Raw genomic sequence first — 26,978 nt, 5'->3', positions numbered from 1 at the left:
AGTAATCTGTATCTAAGAAAGATCTTCCGGCCTGATGTTTTTTAACAATTGGAGAAAAGTGTTCAGATTTGATAGGAGTAAGTAAAAAACCCTGAACAGTTTATTATCTAGAGTGGCAGGCTTAAGGGGGCCCCTCATTCTTTGGCATTGCCTCCATCATGAGGTGGCATCTAGGTCCCACATTCCCTCTCTTGCAGGGATGTTGCATCAGTCTCAAGATTTTTAAGAGCCTGGCAGCTTCCACTTCCCTTTTCATGGAACACTCACTCTTGAAGTCTAAGCTACCATGTAAGACAACAAATACTGCACATTGGGAAGACAGGGTGAGACATCCACTAGGATGCATGGAGAGGGAGAGTCAACCAACTCAGCCCAGCCTTCAAATCACCGTCACCAAAATGTCCCACATGAATAAAGCCTTCCTGGGTCGTCCAGACCAGCCCAGCTGCCAATCAAATACCAAGTGACCCTCGCTGACCACAGAGTAACCGCTCAGCTGAGCCTGACCCAAATTCTTGGCCCATAGATCTTAAACAGGAAGAGAGGATCATTGCTTTGATAAATTAATGTTAGGGCAGTTTATTATGCAGCAACAGATAACCAGAGCACATGGGTACGAGCAATGCTGTATGGTGGGTGTGCCTGAGGCTGCAGCGTTCTGTGCCATTCTCATCTCTCCTTTAAAATCGGAATCTCAGATTGTACCAGTAGGCCCAGTTTATGGGTTCTATTCCCAGGCTCCCTTGAATGTCTATGTGTCCAGGGGCAAAAGTTCCATATAGATAAGAAGTGGAAATATTGCTTGCACACTCTGGAAAGTGTCTTTAAACAATTTCCTCTTCTTCCCTCTCTGGACTAGAATGTGGATGTGATTATTTGTGTTACAACCATCATCTTGGACCATTAAGAGGAGGACTTCACTCTTCAGGTGTTGGAGTTCAGTGTTTTAAGGATAGTGCAATTTTGTGATTTCAAAAGCTGGTTAAAAATCAATGAAAAACACAATATATGGTATATTACTTTATAATTTTTGAAATAAGAAGATGAAACTAACCAGTGAGTAAATACACAAAATAAGCTAATAAGACAGATGATAATTCATTTAAAAGGATATTAACAAGATAGAAATATCCTATTGGCTAGGCCTTGAGATTCTAATTTTCAATTATTGTGCAGTGGAATCCTTCATTAGTCCATCCCCATCATTAGCCAAGAGCCAAAAGTTACATGATACATCCCAACATATGCTGGCCAATTCTTAGCCATGAAATTTATCTAATTGTGATCATATCTTCTATTTTAAAAATTAAATATTTTATATAAAATGTAGGGTAATATAACAAACAATAATATATCCAACTTAATAAGAAAATAACAATTACAACTGTAGCATATTATATACCTCCCCCCCACCTCCTGCCCCGTTGCATTGCATTTCTTCCCTGTAACCAAAATTGTGAATTTGGGATATATTATCTCTAAAATAACTTTAGTCTATAGGCATTATTTTTTAATAGACATGTTGTTTTGATTTTCATGGTTTAAATTTTATGAAAAATATTGTCATGCTGTCGATATACTACAACTTTTTAAAAATATGTTTTATTGATTTCATAGAAGAAAGAAGAGGGAGAGAAAGATAGAAACATCAATGATGAGAGAGAATCATTGATTGGTTGCCTCTTGCACACCTCCCCCTAGGGATGGAGCCCTTAAGCCGGGCATATGCCCAGATCAGAAATCAAACTACCACCTCCTGGTTCATAGGTTGAAGCTCAAACTCTGAACCACACTGGCCAGGCTATGCTACAACTTGTAAGATGTATCCATAGATACATGTGGCTGTGGTTTATTTTCAGTGTTCTGTAGCATTACACTGCACAGATATCCTAAAGTATATTATTTCATTGTATCACCAATGAGTATTTAGATTTTAGATTTGTTGCTATTTCAAACTATACGGTAAAAACCTTCTTATATAGGCATCCTTCTGTAAGTTATGTTTATTTATTACTAAATAAATCATATCATTTCTCCTGTTCCAAGGATTCTATTAATTTCCTATAATTTGTCTTAAGGTCTAGAGTTAGGAGATGAGAGCAGAAAAGTGATTTCAGGGTTTCTGTCTTATAATGCTAAATGTGGCAAAAATGAGCAATCCAATTCAGAACAAAACCCAGGGAATTTGGTACCTGGAATAAAATTTTAAACTTGGGCCTGTGTGAAGCAATTAAATTGTCATTTTATCTTTTCTTAGTTTAGCTTCTCTAGTCACTCAAAATCTAAGAATGAGAAAAAATGAAGAGTAGCAGCCAGTAGACTGCTATAATGATTATAAATTGTTTAGAAAATTATGTCTTCTGAATGCTCAATTACATGGAATCAACTTAAGTTTTCCAAGTCATTTTTATGGGATGGTCTTTTACCTTCTTACTATTAGTGTTATTGAAAAACTGATAGACAATTATGGAATCTCAATGCAATATTTAGAAGGCTTTGAAGACAGAAAGACATTTATCATTTTTTCAACGTCCCTTGACTGAAAATGTAAACTTTCAGAGCCTGTGTAGTGCTGATGTGGGTCAACATGATGTGAATATATGTTTAATTTACTGAAAAATCCCTTTAGCTATATGTCTACACTGTTTTACTTTTTCATTATCATCTTCTTAGGAAATATAATTGTTTTGTGCCTGCTTACATTGAATTCATGCCTACCTGAGGCATCTGTTCCTCTTGGGGGTTTTGTGTGTTTGTTTGTTTGGCTGGATAAAATGAACTTGATTAATGGTATATGACAAGATAGGGCTCCCTAAGCCCCACCCCTTCTGTGGAGGTGAGGAGATTCTCAGTGTGTTGGGGTTGATTTGGGGTAAGGACTCTAAGCTGAGGGCCTCTCTTCCTCTTGCTGGGGCCATTGGTCCAGGGGGCTCTTACTCCTTGGAGGCCATGTGGACTATAAGGTCCACCACCCTGTTGCTGTAGCCAAATTCATAGTCATACCAGGAAACGAGCTTGACAAAGTGGTCACTGAGGGCGATGCCAGCACCAGCATCAAAGGTGGAGGAGTGGGTGTCACTGTTAAAGTCATAAGAGACAACCTGGCCCTCAGTGTAGCTCAGGATGCCCTTGAGGGGGCCCTTTGATGCTTGTGTCACTACCTTTTTGATGTCATTGTGTTTGGCAGCTTTCTCCAGGTGGCAGGTCAGATCTACAACCCACACACTGGGGGTGGGGACACAGAAGGCCATGCCAGTGAGCTTCCCATAGAGCTCAGGGATGAATTTACCCACAGCCTTGGCAGTGCCAGTCTAAGCAGGGAGGATGATTTGGGCAGCCCCTTGGCCATCACACCATAGCTTCCCAGAGGGGCCATCTATGGTCTTCTGGGTGGCCGTGATGGCATAGAGTGTGGTCATGAGTCCCTCCATGATGCCAAAGTTGTCATGGAAGACCTTGGCCAGGGGTGCCAAGCAGTTGGTGATGCAGGAGGCATTGCTGACAATCTTGAGGGAGTTGTCATACCTGTCATGGTTCACACCCCTCACGAACATGGGGGCATCCACAGGAGGGACAGAGATGATGACCCTCTTGGCTCTGCCCTTCAAGTGAGCCCCAGCCTTCTCCATGGTAGTGAAGACACCAGTGGGCTCCACAATATACTCAGCTCCAGCATCACCCCATTTCATGTTGGTAGGAACTTGCTCCTGGAAGATGGAGATGGACTTTCCATTGATAACCAGCTTCCCATTCTCAGCCTTGACTGTGCCTTTGAACTTGCCAGTAGTGGAATCCTACTGGAACATGTAGACCATGTCATTGAGGTCAATGGAGGGGTCATTGAAGGCAACAAGGTCCACTTTGCCAGAGTTAAAAGCAGCACTGGTGATCAAGTGCCCAGTACGGCCAAATCCGTTCACTCCGACCTTCACCTTCCTGTCTCAGGGTTGTGGCTGGCACTGCGCAGGAAGAGCAGCTGTCTGAGGAGCAGGAGGAGCAGAGAGCCGCGTTTGTTCCTCTGTGCCAGGTTTACCTGGAGCCTGGGCAGTGCTCATATGTAAGGAATGAAAACGTTCAGATTCAGAAAAAAGCAGATGGTGGAATGTGTTGTTACTAAGCTCTCTTTAATGTTCAATGCCATTTGCCAGAAGTAAGATCTCAATTAATTTTTGAAAATTCAAAATATTATTGGTACCTGGAGGCACTATATAGAAATGCCCTCTGAAGAAAAGGGAAAAGTTGCCTTGGGGAGGAGCAGCAGATGGGCCATATGGTTTTTACTCAATCTTAAAGTTTCAGAATAAAGAAACAGACTTTTAGGCTTCTAGTCTCTTGATTTTTAGTTTAGCATTCTTGAGATTCTTTGACTATTGCAATTTTACTTTCTTTTTTATTTTTTCCCTAAGTTTGGTGCTGGCTGTAAAACAGATGGTGAATAAAGAAGAGAATTTACTTGAGTCTATTTCATAGTTCCCTCAGCCACACTAACTCATTCAGGATTGATTCATTCATCAAGCATAATAGTTTTAACTTCTCTATAAAGTCAATAAGTGTCCTGATTTTTACACTGGAATAATAAAATCTTAAGGTAAAAAAAAAACACACCATATAAGAAAAAATGTTCTGCATATTCATGGGGTCTTTTGAATGCCTGTTCCAAAGGAGATGTTGGGCCTATAATCGGAAAAAAAACTTAGAAAAACTTCCATACAAAAGCCATAGGAGATCTCTTACCTCCCCCCGGAGGAGGGTAAGAGATCAACCAAAGGACTTGTATGCATGCATATAAGCATAACCAATGGACATAAGACACTGGGGGATAGGGGAGGCTAGGGGACTGTCAAGGGCGGGGGAAAAAGGACACATATGTAATACCCTTTGTAATACTTTAAGCAATAATAAAAAAAAAAAAAACCATAGGAGAATACAGCATGCCCAGAACTAAATGTGTATGCAGGTGCATACACACACATACACTGTACTTATGTCTTGATGGACAAACCACCAAAAAGTGGAGCATTTTATACACACACACACACACACACACACACACATACATACATATATCCTAAGCAACCTTTACAACCGACCTGAATGACCGGTTGCTATGATGCACACTGACCACCAGGCGGCAGATGCTCAATGCAGGAGCTGCCTCCTGGTGGTCAGTGCACACTCACAAAGGGAGCGCTGCTCAGCCAGAAACCAGGCTCATAGCTGGCAAGTTCAGCTGTGGCGGGAGCCTCTCCTGCCTCTGTGACAGTGCTACTGGCGGGCAGGTGCAGTGGGTCCGGGATGAGTGGCAGTGGAGCTGTGCCTGGCCCTGGCTGGGGTTCCTCCCCAGCCACCTGCCGCTTCAGCCCTGCTACATCCCTCGGAAGGATGTCGGATTGCCAGGTTTTGGTCCAATCTGCACAGGCCAGCCTGCGGGGATCAGGCCAAAACCCGGCAGTCCGACATCGCCTGAGGGATACTGGATTGTGAGAGGGTGCAGACCAGGCTGAGGGACCCCCACCTGTGCATGAATCTGTGGACCGGGCCTCTAGTATAACTATAATCCTCAACATATTTTGCTCTGGCAATGTTTTCTCATTCCATCTATTGTGTAGTCTTACCATCCAGAAAGATCGTATTGATCATTAATTCAAATAAAAATTGTATTAAGTGTAAATTTTCAAATTGCATTATCTCTATGGTGTTGAATCATGCTATTGGGAACCAATAAGGTAGATTTTGATATATAGTATTGTCTTCAGAAATCTCAGGTGTCAGTTCTCAGAATGGAAGAACACCATATGTCTCTGATGTCTGTGTTTTTCAGGAAAGAAGAGGGGATTTGAGATGGGAATGAGGTGAATAGGGCACAGCCATGATGGCTTCCAAAGGGTTGCTTTTGAGATGCACCAGGGATCCTGTCAGAAGCCTAAGTTGGTGCACATTCTTCTGAGGCTCTAATAGTGCGAGCATCCTTCAGTTATGCAGTGAGCCGAATCTGCGGGATAATTTGCTGTAATTTAAATTAGTAATTCATTTATGTGAGGTAAAATCAATGTAAATATTTATAAAGGAACTTGAGTCAGTGCCTGTAAGTGTTTATAAATAAAATAATAATATTAGATAGAAAGATGAAACTATTAGCTTCACCTGACAGCCTGAAGTTGTTTTATTGCCAGAAAGTTCTTTCTTCCAGCTAATATAATGGTAAAGTGCCTGAAATAGTGTTTGGCCTTGAAGGCATACTCATATAATGGAACTGTACACATTGTAAAGTATTTCACGAAGCCCATTATTTTCAGTGCTTTGCATATAATTTTTATTACTTCCTGGAATTTGTATAAATTTTTCTATTAGTTCCTTTAGGGTAAAGTTTATGGCTTATCTACTGTTATTTCTAGATCCTGGTAGAATGCAGGAATACAGTCAGTGTCCAGTAAAAATATCCTTGTATGCTAAAATATTAAAGCTAATCTGGGAGCCCCAAAATAGATTCTTTTGAATTTATATCTTGTAAATATTATAATAATTGCATAAATATGGGTCTGATTGCAGTTTTCATTATTTATTTTATAAAAGCCTCACTCCCTTTGCTATATAATGAGTTCTTTGGTTAGAACTAATGCTGTCTAGAATAACATAATGGTGTGTAAAGCATTTGTAAATCAGTGGGGGTTGATTTTGGCAGAAGTATTATGTGCAGAGAATGGAATTACATACACAGAATAAATACCTACTCAGTGAGAATAAAGTGCCATTTTTTTCTATGGGGAATATGGTTTCATATAATCAGACACTGCTCAGTTCTTTCAGGGCAACTAAGGTCACATGGTAATTTGGTGGTTCATAGTCAAGTGTTTGGTCTTAGCCAAGGCTCAGTAGCAAACCTGAAACCAAAATAAAAATAGTTATTTGTAAAAGATGGCAGAGCAGTATTCAAAGATATTCAGATTCTTTACTATGATTCCCCTGCTAGTGCCTCCATACCTCACTATCTGCCACATATGCTTCAAGCATCATTGGATCTGCGGTTCATGTGCCCGAAGTGTGTGCTTCAGATGGGATGTTTTAGGGAACACAAGTTGCGAAACAATTATATAGATTCCAGAGTAGTTTAGCAATGATGACAAGAAAAATATATACAAATATTTATACATTACTTAATATGAATGTTATAATTCACTTGTGTTTAATAAAATCTACATTTTATTAATCAAATGTATGGCAATCAATTAAGTATAACACTATTTATAGGTACTATGTCTTAGCCAAAACGTTTCCATTCATTGTTTTATTTGTTTTTTGTAATCACCCTTTGGATGGAAAGAACTAATTTTGTATTGAAAAGTTGTAGAATCTGAGGTATAAATGTAGACTATACTAGTGGTTGGGCTTCCAGCAAACATACATTTTATAATTTCATGCAATAGATTAATAAATTTCTCTATATTTTACAAATTTAACGTGATCTCTCTATAAAGCTTCAAAGGAAACATTATTGTATTCAACTCTAATACTTTGATGATCAACAAGAGAGTAGTAAAATACTCTAAGTAATATTTTGGAAATATTATTTTTATCCCAACCAGAATTGCTTGCAAGAAAAAGAAAAAAAGTGAGCTATATAGGGGGTGATAATGATTATTTGATACACTTTAGTTATTGCATTACCGATTATATAATCTCTCTTTGTTTAGGAAAACATGTTTAATTATCATGTCATTTTAATTATTATGTAAGTTAAAATACTCTAAACTTGGAAACATCAAAAATGTTCTCTCTTAATAAAGGAAATGGAACTTATATATTTTAAGCCAGTTAAAACTTACTTGGTACCTAGTTTTATGTTACAGAATTAAAACTGTAATTAGTTATCAAGAAAACTAAATATACAACAGGTAAAGTGTTTTGGCCTGACTTATCAAAAAATTGTCTGATCTTCATTGAACTATATATATACTTTTTGAGACATAGACTTAATCTTACATTTATAGCCATGGTGAAATCTTCAAAAATATTTCTCACAATGCTTCCTTTGGCTTTTTATTATACCTCTTGGTTCCATTTAAGAGCCTGAGTGCTCTAATTGTCATGTCTCAGCAGTCAAGAGGCTAAATTAAAGGAATTTTAGGTGAAGGAGTGATAGTTTTTCCATGCTCTTGGAGAGGCATCAAAGGAAGAGCTCTGTTTTATTCCCTGTGATTTTCCTTAGGCATTGGGAGCCAGCAAGTACCATCAGAGAACAAAGACCCATTTCAGCATAAAGAAGAAGAAAAAAGTGTTTCATTACCATAAAATGGCCTCAAATATATCTTCAAGAGAGAAGGTACATTGTGAAAAGAGTATTAAAAGATCTCTGCATAAAAAATAGAACCTCTAAATTAAACAAAAATGCTTTCATTTTACAGAATTGTTTGATATTATGGGAACCCAATGTTTGCAGACAAATCGATGGCAAAATTGTATTTTTTAATACTTGTCAATAAAACAATTGTGTCAAGGAGAAGCAGTATCTAACCCAGGGGTGGGCAAACTTTTTGACTCGAGGGCCACAATGGGTTCTTAAACTGGACCGGAGGGCCGGAACAAAAGCGTGGATGGAGTGTCTGTGTGAACTAATACATGTTAACACTGCTGCTGGTGAAGGAGCGGAGGGGAGAGGAAGAGAACCCTCTGCTCTTTCGGCTCCGCGGGCCGGATAGAACAGCCGAACGGGCCGGATCCAGCCCGCGGGCCGTAGTTTGCCCACGGCTGAACCTCAAGGAATGTTATGAACTAGTGACTGAGCGAAGACAAGCTCAGTTAATTCCAGTTTCCGGGGCAGCTTTCTGCCTGGAAGGGGACTCTCTGGTAACAAATAGGGAATAAACTGAAAATTTCTCTGTCTCACATTTCTGAGGCTTCCTCTCAGCCACTGGCAGCCTGGCATCCTCATTGTTCAAGGATTTGGATAGGGTGGTCGAAAATAGTTCTGAATATTTGGCAAATGCTTCCTACCCTTCTAGCCTGGCCCACACCAAATACACATCAGACAATAACGGAAGTATACAAAGTTCTTCAGAAATAGGTAGATCTTAAAACAGCTATTTGTAATTGAAAAGGTGAAGAAATGAATTGGGATTATTATTAACAGTCACTCACATGGTGCCATATTCATCAGTACCATTGCATTATTTTCATCGTTTTAACTACAAATGCCATTTAATCAGTTTCTTCTCAGATGAATGTTCTCTATGAGAATGACTCCAATTTTTGATCTTATGCAGGTAATTTGTATATCCGTTAGCGATACTCTGTCATTTAAGATTTCTATCCCACCTGCTAAGGAAATCTAATTTCTACTCAGCAGTGATATTTAAAATATCCCACAAGTGGCACGACAGAGGCACTACAAAATCACAATGCCCTGGAGCCAATCACAGTGCTCACTCACCACAAACCGCCAACAGGACCATAGAGAGAGTATTGGCGGTGCATCAGGCCTGGTTCTCTTGAGATATCTGAGTTTCCCAAAGGCTCACTTTTTTAGAGTCCACTCCAATTGTCTGCTTCTGCACAGTTACTGTTTCATATACACTTTGTGGCTTTTCATTTTTTCATTTACATCTACTAAAGCTGAATTCGTCAAAGAACAAAAACATAATATTAATTTATTAGGTGGCTCTCAGTTCACAGAATCCATGGATCTATGGGTAATATTGAGATCCCAGAGCCAAGAAAGGAAGTGAAGTAGCAGAAATCAGAGCTGCTGGTGAACAGGTGGCTCTGCTACACGAAGGAGCTGTGGCCAGTACCTGTGTCTTTCCATTGCTTGTTGAGGATTCAAAGTCTTAGACTGGAACGTTTCTTTGCAGAACCTCGGTTGCCTTTCAGTACCTAAACCTATGGGGATTTGGAGATTTTTTTTGCTTTCCAAAGAGGCACCAAGGCTTTATTTAAAAAAAACCTCGCAAGATGGTGAATCTTCTAAATAAAAAAAGGAAAAATAAATGTAATTTAACCTTTTTATGTCTCCGTTTCTTCATCTGTAAAATACATAAAATAATTCTACATACCTCAAGGGCGATATAAGAATTGAATGGCCCAATACATTCAAAACAAGGCTTGACCTTTAGTAAGCACTTAATAATAATAGACGTTGCTATTAGTAGTATCACCTTAATCTAAATGACATATCAACATATATATCATTATCATCATCAACATTATCAATATCATTGATAGTCCCAAAACATACACCTCAATAAGGGATCTCTGGAAACAGTCTTTGCCAGAGTTTAAGCTTATAGCATTGGAGCTTACATTATAACACCAGAAAACAAATAATATAAAATTTAATATTATACTATCCAGCTTTTAAAAAGTCCTCAGACAGCCCGACTGGCATGGCTCAGTGATTGAGCATTGACCTATGAGCCAGGCGGTCACAGTTCCATTCCAGGTCTCCAGGCACACGCCCAGGTTGCGGCCTCTATCTTTCAGTGTGGGACATGCAGGAGGCAGCCGGGAAATGATTATGATTGTCTCTAATCTTTGATGTTCTCTCTCTCTCTCTCTCTCTCTCTCTCTCTCTCTCTCTCTCTCTCTCTTCCTCTCCCTTCCTCTCTGAAATCAATAAAAATATTTTTTAAAAGTCCTCAGATATATTTTCTGTCCCTCCCTTTATAATCTGCCAAGTTGCTAGGTCCTCGATTCCTATCAAGAACTACTGTACATTCATTTAAAATTTTGAACCTTATTCCAATTCTTTCCATACAGGCTGTACCTTTCTCACCTTGTGAATTTTCTAATTATTTTCCTAAAATTACCTACAAAAATACATAAAGATGAACTCTCTCCCTGATAAGCTATATTCATTTTTCTTATTCAATAATGCGATGGTCTACCTAGTAATATTATAGGGTTGCTATCTACCCACATGTTGGGACAGCTCATGTCCTGAAAATATGTTACTTTCAGTGGGAAATAGGTTAACATGGGTGGCACTGTTTTGTCAATTTTCCATAGTAATGGTCATTTATGCCTACATCTTTCCATAAAATTAATGCTAAGTTTTATTAAGCTGTTCACGTCCAGGAGTTTCCCAACAATGAAAATATCTATATTAAAATATGTAAAATAAATTTAAAACTGTGGACATTTGGAAAATTTGAAACATACAACTTTGGGAACAACAAAAAATATAAATATTTAGTAGTGAATATTGCATTTAAATGCTTCCTAACAGAAAAGCATTTACTAATTGCTTATCCATATATGGTGCTTAGTTAGGAGAAGCTTAAGAACAAGTTAAATAACATGGTCTGGGCCAATTAGTCTGTGAATGATTAGCTCACTTGCTTTGAGAGTGGTGCTAATGAGGCCCAGATCACAGGTTTGATCTCTTTGTGGGCTGCTTAGGTTGGCTCTTTGCCACTGCTGCATATTTCACTTCCCACTTTTCTGGTTAACTCCTTCTCACATGCCACTGGTCATAAGGAGAAACAAGATACAGAGTATTGATGTATATTTGCAAATGCGTCAACTCAGTTGGATAAACACAGATGCCCTCTTGAAGAGGGAGGTCAATAATCTTCATATGACAATAACATTTTATCTTCTAAAAGTATTCTCATTGTTAAAGATGAACAAAACTAGTATTCATAAAATACTATGCCATTTTACTAGTATACAAGCATTAGAAGTTATTTAAACTCTGTATATCCATCCATTTCATTTACACAGATGGGGGTGCTGAAAACAAGATAACTTTAAAATATCTATGTAAAAGGAATTTTCCTGTTAGGAATAAAGTAAAAGGAGAAGATAAGTTTCCAAGGACTGAGGTAGAGGTTCATCTTATTTGTATGAATAAGAATATCAAATATTTTATGGAAAAAGTTAATGCATACATTGTTTGTCATTAAAGTAAAAAGAAAAATCAACAATAACCAGAGTCAATTGATGATATTTTGCTAAACTATTAGCAACAGCATCTACTTCACTATTCAGAGAATTTTTGCACATAAAGCTTAGTCATACTTGGTGATACTTCAGTTTCTTTAATTTTTGTGGCAATGTCAAAATTTATTTTGAGTGATAATTTTTTAAGGCAAAGCATTCGACAAATACTGTGTTTGTTTGTTTGTTTTTTACAATAAATCAACCAATAAATAATTGAATTAAAATAGAAGAAATATTTCACAGATGGAGAGCTAATTATCTGGAAATTTCTACCTATATCAAATGATTATGTGTTGCATATATATATATATATATCCATCTTCTAAATTCTTCAACTTTTCTGTATTTTGACTGAGCAAGTTATATGGGTCTTTAAAAACAGTATTACAAAGATTTATATATGTTACTGCCTAAAAATATACTTTGGACATTATATTATGTGCTCTATAACTAATGGGGAGCTGAAAACAGGAATAATTTAGCCAAAGTTTAAAAGGTTAAAATAAAATATAGACTTAAAACTATAACCATTCACAGGGTTTCGATACATTGAGCTAGACTTGTTTTTAAATTGAAGTCTGAGAAAATATGGCTTATTTCCTCATACTTTAATTTCTGTACTGGATATGTTTTGAAAACTAGTGGAAAGCTGTAAAATTTTTTGATTACTTAGGAATGGATTATAAAAACTATCTCTATTTACAATTCTGATTAATAGAAATTCACTGTTAAAAAAGTATTATGCTTGACTCAGGAGTTAGTATGTAATTCACTGGAAAGTGATTCAAAACTGCTTTATATAGACTAGACTATTTGTAATGATTTCTTCCTATATGCAATGTTCATAAGAAATTAATAGCATACTCCTAAAACAATTATCCAATTTAAAGGAAAATGTAGTGGAAATATGATTTAATTATAATAAAAATAGTATGGCTGTAATAAAAATAAGTGCAGGATATATGTAGGATCCAAGTTTCTAAGAATTGTCATCTTCTACATTTTTGCATATTTTTAATTATTAGGGAAAATTCATGATATTGGGGATGCTGTACAGTGGTTTTTGTAGTGCAAAGTTCTTGTATGCACAGATCTGGACATAGAGTGAATTCATGAAACATTAAAGGGTTAATTCAACTATGTCTATGATTTAAGCATTAATTTTTAAAACACGATAGGTTATACCAGTAGGATTAGGAATCATACCGGGCTTTGGCATCAACACATATTAGACAATATGAAATGAGCAGCATCAGGGTTAATAAGAAAAGACATTTACTTTCCAAAATATAGGCATTTGGCACATGTTTTGAGATTACAGAGTACTAATAAAGGACGCCTCTCTTCCTCCTTTCACTTCATTTTTCAGCACTTCCTGGACACATTGCTTGGAAGATTTTTTCTCTTTTCTTTTTTGATTTATTTGTTAAAGATATGTTTAAAAAGTTAGGGCCCCAAACAAAACAACATCTGAGATGAATATTGGATTGGTTTTCCCTCTTTCTTCAATCTTGAAAATGAAAATATATGAAGATCATGAGGACACTGGATTTCATCTTCATTTCTTACTTTATTTAGAATGTGTCTCAGATCCTCCATGTATCATCATCTCGTGCTCATTGTGTGTGTCCAATAGATCAATTCCAGTAGAATAAGCACTTTCACAGTAATGAGCTCAAAAAGCAAATTTGCAAGCGTAAGAACAATTTATGTACTGAATTTGCAGTTCTCAAGGAAGTTGAGGATGAGCATATGAACTGCAAAAATATTTGTTGGTATTTAATATCCATCATCAGAGTGAAGTCACTGACCACATGTAAAACCAAAGATAAAAGCCTGCTGCAAAAACATTAGCACTTATTTCAGCATTTAGTAGTTCTATTAATACCATGGTGGAAGGTGAAACATAGCATTTACATATCCTTGTGTAAATATGATGTTTCACTGAAAAAAATCAGCTGTTCTAAGTTCTGTTCATAATTTATTTAAAGTTTTATGCATTTATAGAAAGTGAAGTGATAATGGGCAATGAGTTGGTTCCATTAACAAAAGAAGAACTTAAAAAATATAAAAGGTACCCTTATTATCACACAATGCTTTAGAGAAAAAAAACAACCCAGTTAATTCTTTTTTTTCTCTTTTTTTTAAAATATATTTTATTGATTTTTTACAGAGAGGAAGGGAAAGGGATAGAGAGTCAGAAACATTGATGAGAGAGAAACATCGATCAGCTGCCTCCTGCACAACCCCCACTGGGGATATGCCCGCAACCAAGGTACATGCCATTGACCGGAATCGAACCTGGGACCCTTGAGTCCACAGGCTGATGCTCTATCCACTGAGCCAAACCGGTCAGGGCAACCCAGTTAATTCTTATAAATTGCTTGGCGTTTTAATTAAAAGCTTCAAAAATTTGAATGGTGTGTTAAATTACATTTTTATTTGTAGTGATAATAAGAATAAATACTAATTTCTTGAGAACATAGAATGATAACACAATATTTTTGCTAAATTAGGAAAGCATTGGAATAGAAATGTACTGGGAATTGGTGGCAGTATACACATAACTCATAATTTTGTCCACATACAACAAAATATTCTATCAATTTAAATGTAGGCTAGTTGTTAAAATTTACAAACATTTCTATCTAAGCACAGCTATAGTAAATAAACTACAAAAATTATGTGATGAAGCTATTATTAATACAAAAATGCCTGTGGCATGGCAGTCAATGGTTTTCCAGTGGCTACTTACCATTATAATTATTGAAAACAAAACTTCCTAAAAGAAGTCATTAAAATGTATTTCTATAAAAATAAGAAAAGAAATGAACAAGTTAATCTATGAGAGGCTGAACTGTTTACAAGTGTAATTTTGAAATTTTGTAATTGTGATTTGGAATACCTCATGTTGTGGGATGACTCTTTTGATGGATTTCCTATTTTTATTGGTTGAGTTTATATTCCACATTGGAATGAAATGAAACTGAATAGGATTCAGATTTTCAACATCTATATTTGGCAAAAAAATCAACAAAATCATAAATTTGAACATATTTTATGGATTTTGCCTCATAAAAATATTTGTGGAAAAAATTGTGCTCAGAATGAAGGCCAAAAAAAATATGGGCTGAAATATTTATACATTTTAATATGAAAAATTAGATTTAAAAATAGTCTCCATTTTGAATTATTTCTTCTGTGCTTATTGGGCATTTGGACATCCTTTTAGTGATTATACTCAATTTAAAAATGCTACAACCTGCAGAAGAAGAGTTGATCAAAGGCAATGATTTTTAATTTATTAAACACGAAAAACAACTTTGAAAAGGGCTATATGGAATTTTATAAAAATACAAAAATAAATGAAGCAAATTTAAAAATATATTCTCAAATACATATCAGTTTCATAGTGTTAAAGACAACATATATGCGGATAGCTATTTAAGGATGGACCAATTATACACCAAATATATTCAGGGAAAAATGAATATTATGCAAGAGATTAACTGGTAAATGACATTTTTGTCAAATGTAAGGATCCCAAGAGAAATAGATTTTTTTTTTTAAATTATTGACTTCAGAGAGGGAGGAAGAGCCAGAGAGAGATCAAGAGAAATATTGATGTGAGAGAGATACATCTATTGATTGTCTCCCATATGCATCCTGACCAGGGGTTGAACCCATAACCAAGGTATGTGTCCTGACAGGGAATCCAACCCTCGACCTTCACTGTAAGGGACAATTCTCCAACCAACTGAACCACACCGACCAGGGCCCAAGATAAGTAGCTTGTTATCACAATGTGTTCCAAATATGAATTTGTATAATAGAGTTTTAAATGATGAATGTTTCCAAGTTAAGCATAGTTTCTTTGCTACTTAATTGTTCTAATAATTATAGGTCAGTGATTACAATAGTGTGATACTTTTTTTCAACATTGAACACTAACTATGGTATATAAGGAATGTAGAGAAATTATAAACAAATAAGTTGAGAAAGCAGAGAAACCAGAAAGTAAAAAAAAAATTAATACTAGAAACTAGAAAAAGAATCAGTTGTACTATGATATACATTTGTTCCCCAAATGTCAAATGTGTCCCAAGAAATACCACAGATGGAAACTTAGTAATATCACCTCGCATCAGGCTGGTCTTATTACTTGAGCAGTAACAAAGCCCTCAACTTCCTCTGTTTTTCCCCCTGAAGTTTGTCCTCATATCATTAACTTGAAATTTCCATCATTTAGTGTTTATTTTTTCATGAGTGGCTATTGAAGGAGGATCTCCAAAATTGTATTGTTGTAATTCTCACATAGTGTTTGAGAGCATTTTTTTTTTCTTTCCTGGCTGAGTGTGACAGGAGTCTCTACAGATCTGGGATAGTGACAGTTGGACAAGGTAAAAGACTAAATGGGGGAGGCCCTGCATCAAAGACCAACCTCATCTCCTTTGGTGGGCCCCTATCAATTTCACCAGCCAACATCTTATTAGTAAAATGCCTCTAAACCATTAAATGCATGGTATTTAATTTAACTTTCTTTGAGTAACTTCACAGAGTGAAGTTAGACAATCCAGGGGTTATTTTTAAGTGAGGTAAGTAGATTTGTTAGACCAATTAGCCCCTGTTGTTACAGACAGTTTAGTTACCTAAATATAAATAATTAAATTTGACTGTAGGATACCTTCGTCTCTCTGTACACTTATATGCTTAGAGTAGCAAGCATGAATGTCCATTCCAAAGGAAATGCGGTTGTATACTCTTTCAGAGAAGTGAAAGCTGCTTTTCCCATTCCTACTGTGAGCAGCTTTGAACATCCTTTCCAATGAATGTGCCAATTTGGTGACTGGTGTGAGCCAAGGCTTGCTGATTTCAAAGCCAGCTTGCATCACTGTGAATATTTCATTTCTGTTTTTTTGCATGCAGGGTCAAAATGATGAAAGCTGACTTGTTCTCTTATGATCTAGAAAATACTTAGTTTTGGGTCAAGAATCACTGACAACTTTACCAAATATTTTCTTTAATGTGCTTTCACTCACTGACTCACTCACTCACTCACTTGGAAAGCTTGAATGCATTACCATCTATCATTGCATAAGTCTAGCTCTACTCAGTTGAAAGCTTTGGGGACCTGAAACTGTTCTGTAAGGAGCAGGGAGCTGGAAAGGGATGTTTTGGAGCTGGATAATTAGACAGATCTGCAGCCTCAGGAAAGAGTTCAGACCAGAAAACCAAGACCAAAACAGTCACAAGAACTAGGCAATTATTATGCAGAAATAAAGGTATTTAAGAAGAAGTTGTAGCTTAAGTATATGAGCAACATAGATTTGGACCAATTAAAATTGGTCACGTACTAGGTGTAAGCCTACTGATTCCGGAAGGAGTGGCCATTAATCCTAGTGCCAGTCCTGAATTTGACTCAGTCCTGCCCAACTATGGGCCCTCACAGATGTTCTAGGAACCTTAAATTACTTACAGTTTCTAATTAATAATCTGCACGTTAAATCTAAAGTTTCCTTTAGCAAAGGAAACTGGAGTCATATTATCTTAAATAATCAAAAGACTACTGAAGCTTTAGGGATACAACTATAAGACAGCAGGGATAAAATAAATATCGAGATAATTTAAGCTATTTTTTTTTCTCCCTGCAAAAGAATCTCTGGTGATGGAGATTTGCATTGAATTCTCATTTGCATTGAATTCTACCAATTAACTAAAATATCAGATAATTGTACAACTTTTGATTTGTATTTTTCCCTTTGCTTATAGACTTGCTGTTCAGTTTTTAAAATAAAAATGGTCCCATTACCAAAGTTCAATGCTCAATTTTTCTTCTTTCCTTTATGCTGTATTCATTCAAGAAATTCAAAGACCACAATTTTTCCTACCAGGCAACAAATCCTAAATTTCTCTAACCCTGACATCTCTCTTTAGCTCCAATGATTTTAATCCTAACCAGCTTCTGTCATTTCCAATCTCAACCTGTCTCACAATGGCAGCTTATAATTAATCTACTTTTAACAATTATGTAAAAAATTAGTACATTTTTAATAATTACATGACTTTTATTGCAATGTCAAAATAGGCCTTCCTACGAAAATTTAGTCTTTCCTTGGCCACCTACCCAAGCTTTGAATAAGGATATATGGGGAGGTGATCAATGAGTACAATATTAATTCAGTTCTCTATAATGGTTGATTGCTTTCTTTCTTTCAATTGTAGTTATTATTTAACCTAATAACCAATTTGCTTTGGCAACATACAAAAAAATTAAATATGCAAAAACAATGAAGGAAGGAAGAAGGGATGGAGAGAGGTAAGGAGGGGAGGGAAAAAGGGAGGAAGAAAGAAAGGAATGAAGTAGAGAGAACAATCTTGACCAATGCCATGTGTCCATCTGTGCAGTGCTGTGAATTCATAAACTATAATTAGATGGTTTTAACATCTTCCTGAAATAAAGAGATGTTTGGCATGATTACCTTTTGAAGCTGGTCTTCATCTACGGAGAGGACAGTGATGTACCACAAATCAACAACTTTTTCCTAAGACATTACAAGTCATTTGCTATAAAAAATTTTGCTATCATTAATAAGAAATTTAGCACCATTAATAATTAAAATCTCTAAGTATATAAAAGATTTATATTTAAAAATAAATTAGAGTAGAGAAACCAAGATGGCGGCATAGGTAAACATCTGAAATTGCTGCCTCGCACAACCACTTCAAAAGTACAACTAAAAGACAAAACGGACATCATCTAGAACCACAGGAAGGCTGGCTGAGTGCAAATTCTACAACTAGAAGGAAAGAGAAAAGCACACTGAAACTCAGAGGAGGTGTGGAAGTAAAGTGCAGAGGTACGGAGGCGCATGAGGAAAGGGCTGGCAACTGAGGACGTGGCTGTCTTTTTCAATCGGGAGGGAGACACACACTCACGCCCTGAACTCCAGTTCCAAGCGAGTCTCTGGGAACCCAGACTCATACGGGGAGAAACTGGACTGTCTGGCAGCGGGCAGAACTCGAGGGTGGCTTTCTCTCAGAGGTGCTTGAAGCGATTACCATGGGACACTGAGACTCGGGGCCTCTTAGGACAGGACTGAGGGTCAGCCATAGCTATTTGCTCCATCCTGTTTATTCCCTGAGATCCCGCCCCACCCAAGCTGTGCACAGAGGTTTTTGCATATGAATGAACTGGCCCTTTGCAAACTAAAATTACCTAACAAACTGCACCTGGGTCAGAGAGACCCAGGACATCAAAAAGAAGGCCCAAGGCCCCACAGCAGCTTGCATTGCTTCACAGCTGGGCCTCATCTGGGCACCTCCAAATCCCAAAAGGAAGAAGAATCTGCAGATCTCTCCATAGCTCCTGCTGGGTAGCCTCAGGCAGAGGCTAAATTAGTACCTCCTTAAGTATCCAAGAGCCAGTGTACCCAGTGGTCAGAGTGGGACCATCCAGATTACTACTCCTCAGGGGGCAGACTCAGTGAGCACCAAAGACACACTGAAGCAAGTCTTGCCCCATAAGGGTGTCTCCAGCACAGAAGTTCTCCCACCATAGACACAGCTGATTCTCACAGCTAATTGGCCTGGAGGTCAATTCCTCCCAGTGATACCAACTACAATCAAGGCTTAACTACAAGTCTGTGCACACAGCCCACAAAGGGATGCACCAAGAGTGTCCACCTCAGGTAATTGGGAGGCTGAGCTACTGGGCCCTATAGGACAGCTAGCACAGAAAGCCACCCTATCAACACAGGGAAGCAGCCAAAATGCAGAGACAAAGAAACAGGTCACAAATTACAGAAATGGAGGAAAGCAAACTACTGAATATAGAGTTCAAAACCACACTTTTAAGGTTTTTCAAGAATTTCCTAGAAACCGCCGATAAATTTAGTGAGATCCTCAATAAATCTAGTGAGACTCCCGAGGATATGAAAAAGGAACAAATAGAAATTAAGCATACACTGACTGAAATAAAGAATATTACACAGAGATCCAACAGCAGACTAGAGTATTGCAAGAATCAAGTCAAAGATTTGAAATATGAAGAAACAAAAAATACCCAACCGAAAAAGAAAAAAGAATCCAAAAATATGAAGATAGTGTAAGGAGCCTCTGGGACAACTTCAAGCAAACCAACATCCGAATTATAGGGGTGCCAGAAGAAGAGAGAGAGCAAGATATTGAAAACCTATTTGAAGAAATAATGACAGAAAACTTCCCCTACCTGATGAAAGAAATAGACTTACAAGTCCAGGAAGCGCAGAGAACCCTAAACAAAAGGAATCCAAAGAGGACCACTACAAGACACATCAGAATTAAAATGCCAAGGGCAAAAGACAAAGAGAGAATCTTAAAAGCAGCAAGAGAAAAACAGTTAGTTACCTACAAGGGAGTACCCATATGACTGTCAGCTGATTTCTCAACAGAAACTATGCAGGCCAGAAAGGAGTGGCAAGAGATATTCAAAGTGATGAATAGCAAGAACCTACAACCAAGATTACTTTATCCAGCAAAGCTATCATTCAGAATTGAAAGTCAGATAAAGAGCTTCATAGATAAGAAAAAGCTAAAGGAGTTCATCACCACCAAACCAATATTATATGAAATGCTGAAAGGTATCCTTTAAGAAGAAGAGGAAGAAGAAGAAAAAGGTAAAGATAAAAATGATGAACAAGTACATATCTATCAACAAGTGAATCTAAAAATCAAGTGAATAAAAAATCTGATGAACAGAATAAACTGGTGAATATAATAGAATCAGAGGCAAAGAAAGGGAGTGGACTGACAATTCTTGGGGGGAAAAGGGTGTGGGGGGTGCAGGAAGAGACTGGACAAAAATCGTACACCTATGGATGAGGACAGTGCAGGGAGGTAAGGGCAGAGGGTGGGGTGGGAACTGGGTGGAGGGGAGCTATGGGAGAGAAAAAGAGGAACAAATGTAATAATCTGAACAATAAAGATTTAATTTAAAAATAAATAAATAAATAAAGTATATTAAAGGTAACTGCTCTGATATATAGCATTCTCATTCTTGTGCTGATATATTTTCCAAAGAGAATGGGGTGCTGAAGCATTGTACAGACTACTGGGTTCCTCCATGAGAGATTATTGAACACATGAAGTCCCTTCATGTATGTAGTTTATAAATTCAAAGGTGAGAACTAGTTATGTTTTTCCTATATGTATTTTACAGTGTAATAGAGGTCTTCATAAAGAATTTGTATGAGTTCTGTAAGACTCCTGGAGTGCCCGATTTATAATAGAAATAAAAATGTGGGGGGAAATGGCCAATTGTAAATGAATTGGTCAGAGTTCCTAAATAATATTTAGTTCTTCACCATGTACATTTCACTGATTAACAATTACACTTCATAAATAAAAAGTAAATTTTCATTATCAATCATATGTAAACTATTACTCAACCCTATAGGTTGATACATTTTATATTTAAGAAGCATAGTGAATTAAATTAGGTTGGGTGCTCAGAATACATTATAGGCCCTTTGTTAAAATTACTGCATAAAAGTTAAATTTTTCTATGTATTAATATTAAAATGTAGTGTTATTCATATTTAAGAAAAGAAAAACTAAGAGCCTTAAAAGTTAGATTCATAACCATGTTTTCTTCATCTAAAACATTGTCGTTTCTACTATTAATCCTAAATAATAAAAAAGTAAAATTATACATACAAAGATTAAAATCGCAATTTACTCAAAATTTTATTCTACATCATAATTTTATACATGACAAAACACTTCAACATTTTGAAATATGATACATTATAATCCTCAGATATTTTTTAACTTCTGTAATATGTATATTACTCTTCTATCTTCTTTATTTTATATTGATTTCTCTAAATATCATTATATTTCCTAAAAATCAACACAGTAGATTGTGAGACAAATTATTGCATCCATTTGGTATTTTTCAAAGCACAGACTTATATAGAGACTGTATATCAATATATTATGAGCTTCTGGTTTTTTTCTGTTCACAAAATAATAAAACATTTGGATGTTCAATCTCTCTTGGCTGTATGAAATATGTAATTAATATAGAAATAGAATGCACAATGTTCTTAGGAATTCAATAAGCTTTTTCAAAAGCATGATGAGTTATTTAAAAAAAGAATAATAGTCATATGACAAATGACTGTCTATTGCAAACACTCAATTATTCCTCAGGCACACCTTGAAAGACACTCCTTGACCTTGTAATGCATATATGCATGAGTCTAGCCCAGTTTTCCATAACAACATGTAGGTCTCTCTCTGTATTTTATATAAATTCTGATTTTCTTATTAACACATATAAAGTGAAGAAAATTAAACAATTTCAACATGTAGACTTTAAAAACCAAAGTCTATTTATAGGGTCATAGTCTGTTCCTTCTTTCTCAAGGGGCAGAATACCTTAAAGCTGCTGTGTCTGCAGGGAGTTATCTATCAGCCTCAGTCCTCCTCCACTCAGTTTGTTATTTTTCAACAGGCTAGCATGGGTTTATTCACATGGTGTCTGGTAACCAAGAGCAGTAAGTGGGTGGGGAAACTGCAATGTGCAATCACCTTTCACGTCTCTGTATTACATTTTTTTTTCTTATCCCACTGGTTAAAGCAAGTCATGTGGCCAAGCCCAGATTCAAGGGGTAAAGTAATAAACTTTGTCTTTTGATGACAGCAAGGCCAATGTCACACCCCAGTGGGGTTTATAAAGATTGGAATGATCGGTTGTCATTTTTGCAATCTACCTCATATCCCAGCCCTAATCCCAATAGGTCTTAATAGGATCTGTAATCTCAATGTATCTCATTACAGGGTGGGATATGATAATTGCATTTGCTGCAAATTATCATTTAAGCTGGGCTCTGGATCAAATATGAGATGTGCCTGGGAAGTTTCCTAACCTCAATTCCTTGAAGAATATTGCATATACTGCTCTATGGAAAAGGGTTAGTCCCTAATCATAGTTTTCCATTTAAATATGTAAGTAGCTAAAATACCAGCCAGTAAACTGTTTCTTCCCTAATACATATAGTGCAAAATCTATTTATACTTAAATTTATTTCTTCCACTGGGTTCTAAGCTCTTGTCTCTGCCACTTTTTTCAAAATGGCAGAAGCATATTTTGGGCTTAAGCTTTGATAAAGACAAGAATCTTGCTTAGTACAACTAGACTAAAATATCCTAGCCATATTTTCCAAAATTAGAAGGACTTCAGAGTTTCCATAACTGTGGAAGCCAAGGGCTAACCATGAGAACCACAGGAATTTTAAAAGTAATGACAACATGCTTGATCCAGAGTTTCATATTTAGTAGCTCAAAATTCCATTTTGTAAGATGATTTGAAAATACATTTTCCATAGGAAGCAAATAGCAAGCCTATTGCTCTCCTAAACAAATCTATGATGCCCATAACGTAATTATGCTTTTAAAAATGAAGCTCTCTTCTTCATACTATAAAACGTTAAAAAAAAGTACCTCTTTTCTTTTAGTCCTTCTTTTAAAAATATATTACACTAGACCTGAGTCTGAAGAGAATGAGTCAACCTGTTTAGGCAAGTATAAAGTATTTTAGGCAACCTAACATGCATGTGGTGTGTTGGTAAAAATACTGTCGGCTTTCTTCACACAAATAGACCACTAAAATGCACTGAGGACAGAGCAGAACAAGGTAAGTCAGTACCAAAGCTTCAGATACATGATTAAGGAGGTTCTTCAGGAAGGTTCAATCTTTTCTGCAAGTCTCTAGGAGTTTATCCAACATATTTATTTGATGTAAAAACAGATGAATAGCCCTCTGAAGCTACATTACCTTAACATAGATTTAACTGTTAGAATATGATTTCTTACCATTGGAAACAGCTGAATCAATCAAACAAAGCAAACTGGTAAAAACCAGTGTAAGGAACACTAATCATCTCTCAGGCATGGGGAGATAAATGTTAACTCTTTGGGAGGAGAGATGGAGGACAAAATTCATATCTGGAGCTTGGGAGTCAGAGAGATTGTACACAAATCTTCCTTGCGCCACTTGTCAGTGGTAGGAAAGTATACTCACTGATATCCAAAATAACCTCTCTCATTTACTGATTTACTTAGTTACTTCCTCCAGAAGAATACTTTTTAGTTAGTATTTAACTGAAAAAATTGAGTGAACCTTATCTTCTTCCTTACCTGGAAAATTCTAATCAAACCCCAAATTCTAATGGGTTTCATTAGATTTTTTACCAAAAAAATGGTTTAAGTTTTACACTTGTAAAATAACCTGCTATAAAGCAAATTATAAGAAGGAAGGAGATTGGTGCTCCAGTCCTCTGTGATGGGTTCATTATGACAGTTAACACATTTTATTTAGAGCTTCAGAGATGTCAAGGAAAACAAATTATTACATAGAATTCATGAAAAGAACTACATATTTTGTCTTATTTTTTTCCCTTTCTTTATTGAGATGTAATTGGCATGCAGCATTATGTTACTTTCAGGTACACAAGATAATGATTCAATATTTGTATGTATTGTGAAATGGTCCCCACAAGGCATCTAATTAACATTTATCACCCCCCCCCCATATTTACAAATTTCTTGTGCTGAGAACTTTTAAGATCTACTCTCTGGTACCTTTAAAATGCACAGAACAGTGTAATTAACTATAGTCACTATACTGCACATTCCATCCCATGAGTTGTTTATTTTATAACTGGAAGAAACTGCATATTTTAAATCAAAATCTGTCATGTTTTTCAAAGTAAGTAATGTGGCACATTTATAAATAGAAGGTTCTTATTTGAGGGTTTTTTCATGTGATATCCCATTCTCCACTCACATAGTACCAAATCCTGACTTCAAATATTAGTTGGATTGGTATCCTCACTAATTTAGAGGGAGTTTGAGATGTTGAAGATGGATGTGAGAAAGGGGACGGATGTGGGGGAGGAGGAAGATGTAGAGAAAGAATGAAGTTTGAGGTCAAGGTAGAGATAAAAATGTAGATGGAAATAGAAGGTAAGAAGCTGATATAAACATGGCTATAGATATGGCATATAAATGCATACATATATAGTATAAAATATTATTAATAACAGAAAATCTGAATAACTGAAAATGTTCTACTGTGCTCATATATGATCTCATCTCCCCCAAGGGTTCCTCCTTGTCCTTCTTGCTAAACCCAAATAGCCAATCAATGGTTGTTAAGCCTGCTGAGCATTTTAATAAACCATGTTTGAACAAATATTCCCAAAGCAACTGAAGTTCAGCTAACTATTTTGGCTAATACTCCATAACATCCCTGGCCTCTCTCTCCCAAGTTACAACACTCTCTCAGGGCTGTTCTCATGCCACAGCCTTCTGCACTAATGCTTATGTCTAACTAACTGTGCTCCGGCTGATTTTTTCTACAGTATCCAGGCTTTAAGTATCTTAGTATTTAAGTTTTTTATGATATAATTTGCATTATTAATATATTTTATTAATATAATGATAATACTTTAGTTTTTTGTGCCAATAATATATCTTTAAATCTAGATTTTTTTTCAGGTATCTTATATTTGCCATCATCAATTTCTACATCCAATATCCTTTACCTAACTACTCCACATTGTTTCATGACAATCTACTTATATTAGTGTGAATAAAAATAATACAGAAAGAGTTCTTCCTTGAAATATACAAAATCTCAATAACATTTGTTGAGTGGATGAATGATTTCATTCACTGAAGCACAAATACATAAACCGTTTCAATTCTAAGTAGCTATGAATATATCATTCCATCGTGTAGACTTAAGGAAATATGTATGTGCTCTGCCAAAGTGCCTACAGTTGCCCATGAGTGCTGGGCATGTCCTCGTTTCTGCTGCAGGAGATCAACTGTCCTAAATTTAACACAAAGTAATTACTCCTGGGATAATTAGAATGCCAAAGAGCCTCCCTTTATGATTTATTCCTGCACTGAGCAATCAGACGTCCTTTGTGAAAGCCACAATGTGGCTTAAGTAGGAATCATCATGCTCTCTTATGTGTGGCTTTCATATCTTTCTGTTGGAAAACAAAGTAGATCCTCATCAAGCACATGTTCATTCTCTCCTGGAGGTTGTAAACGGAAACGCACATTGTAAATTCTCAAGTGTTCAAAGCATATTCAAAGAACAAAGGGGACAAACAAGAGCACTGCCACGGCTGCCCTGCTCATCCCTTTCTCCCCAAACACCCCCCCCCCCCCCCAGTGTCTCTGCTTGTCCCACCTAAAGGAACAGGCAGAAACTTTTGTCCTTAGTGTAAACATAATTGATTCATTTTAATATTTAACTGAAGAGCTGTGCTTCCCTGTTTACTTCTCTGTTCAATGTATCAATAAATCAAATCAGAATGCACTAAAAATGTCTAAGTACCAAATGCTTTAGGTTTACTTCATAGCGAATACATGCTTTATTCAGATTCTGAGAGAAAGGGTGTCATACCTGCTTCATCGATGGATAAACCATTCCTCTTTACTAGCAAAATATTTTACTTAAACTTAATAGGAATTTTCAAACTATGAAGCCAGTAAGCCAGCCAAAGTGCTGTTTTTATGTTGTATCTGCACCATATCATACTGCCAAAGAACGATTTCAATAGCTTTGCTCATTTTTTGTCTAAAAATAATAGAGCTAAAACCATCTGAACTTTGAAAAGAAAGGCATTTCTCCACAATAAACTAAGAGAAAGAACAGAAGCAAATTATTATAAAGGAAACTAAGTGTGTAACCCATAAAGCATATCATTATATCAAATTTTAGGTAGCAAACTGTTCAAACAAACATATGTCACATAGTTTTATTTTCTGCTTGTTTTCAAATATATTCAAGTTGCTTTAGCACAGTTTTCTCAAAATACGTTTTAAAGAATATTTCAAAAATATTTTTTCTAGAACTGGACCTGGGCCTTGGAAAATGTTTTGAGGGGAAAATGGATTCTTTAAGGTATTGCAGAATACCTTAGTTTAAATCTTCTTGAAAACAAGTTTTTTTTGTTCATAATCTTCTTAAACATTTTAGT

At 36.3% G+C, this 26,978-nt stretch overlaps 1 pseudogene; it reads right to left on the bottom strand.

Annotated features, from left to right (window-relative positions):
- Nucleotides 1-2,933: 2,933 nt before the first annotated feature.
- LOC132234260 (glyceraldehyde-3-phosphate dehydrogenase-like) lies at nucleotides 2,934-3,830 on the bottom strand (annotated as a pseudogene).
- Nucleotides 3,831-26,978: the final 23,148 nt, after the last annotated feature.

This window comes from Myotis daubentonii, chromosome 5, assembly GCF_963259705.1.
Source record: "Myotis daubentonii chromosome 5, mMyoDau2.1, whole genome shotgun sequence".
In the NCBI taxonomy this organism is placed as follows: domain Eukaryota; kingdom Metazoa; phylum Chordata; class Mammalia; order Chiroptera; family Vespertilionidae; genus Myotis; species Myotis daubentonii.
The sequence above is the reverse complement of the archived record's forward strand: the minus strand, read 5'-3'. Positions and strand labels throughout refer to the sequence as shown.